The 334-nt window shown below is 45.2% G+C and overlaps 1 protein-coding gene across 3 annotated transcripts in view; it reads right to left on the bottom strand.

Moving 5' to 3' along the window:
• CCDC141 (coiled-coil domain containing 141) overlaps positions 1-334 on the bottom strand; it is a 187,236-nt gene that overhangs the window by 81,850 nt on the left and 105,052 nt on the right. The window lies entirely within an intron of this gene.

Below are 334 nucleotides of genomic sequence, written 5' to 3'. Positions count from 1 at the left end.
TGCCCCAGGCCAGTTTAAGGGTCTCTGCTCTGTTTCCTGATGCTCTGAGTTCACTCCAGCACACTCTCCTGGAGCACATGGCCCTTGTGTCACATGACCTCTCCTTCAAACCTAACTGAGATGGTATGGAAAGCAGGGATTGTATCTTTTGTTGCCTTAGCTCAAGTGCTCATCTTTGCATGGCAACAGCAGGAGTAAAAGATACTGGTTGAATGAGACCATGGAGGAAGGGAGGGAAAGAAAACAAGCTGCTTTACTTGTTTCTAAGAGAAAGGGAAGTTGCTTTGGAAAAGAGGAATGTGAAACAGGCTGCTGAAGAATTATGAAACTAAAA

This window comes from Otolemur garnettii, unplaced genomic scaffold, assembly GCF_000181295.1.
Source record: "Otolemur garnettii isolate 467f Iridium unplaced genomic scaffold, OtoGar3 scaffold00048, whole genome shotgun sequence".
In the NCBI taxonomy this organism is placed as follows: domain Eukaryota; kingdom Metazoa; phylum Chordata; class Mammalia; order Primates; family Galagidae; genus Otolemur; species Otolemur garnettii.
The sequence above is the reverse complement of the archived record's forward strand: the minus strand, read 5'-3'. Positions and strand labels throughout refer to the sequence as shown.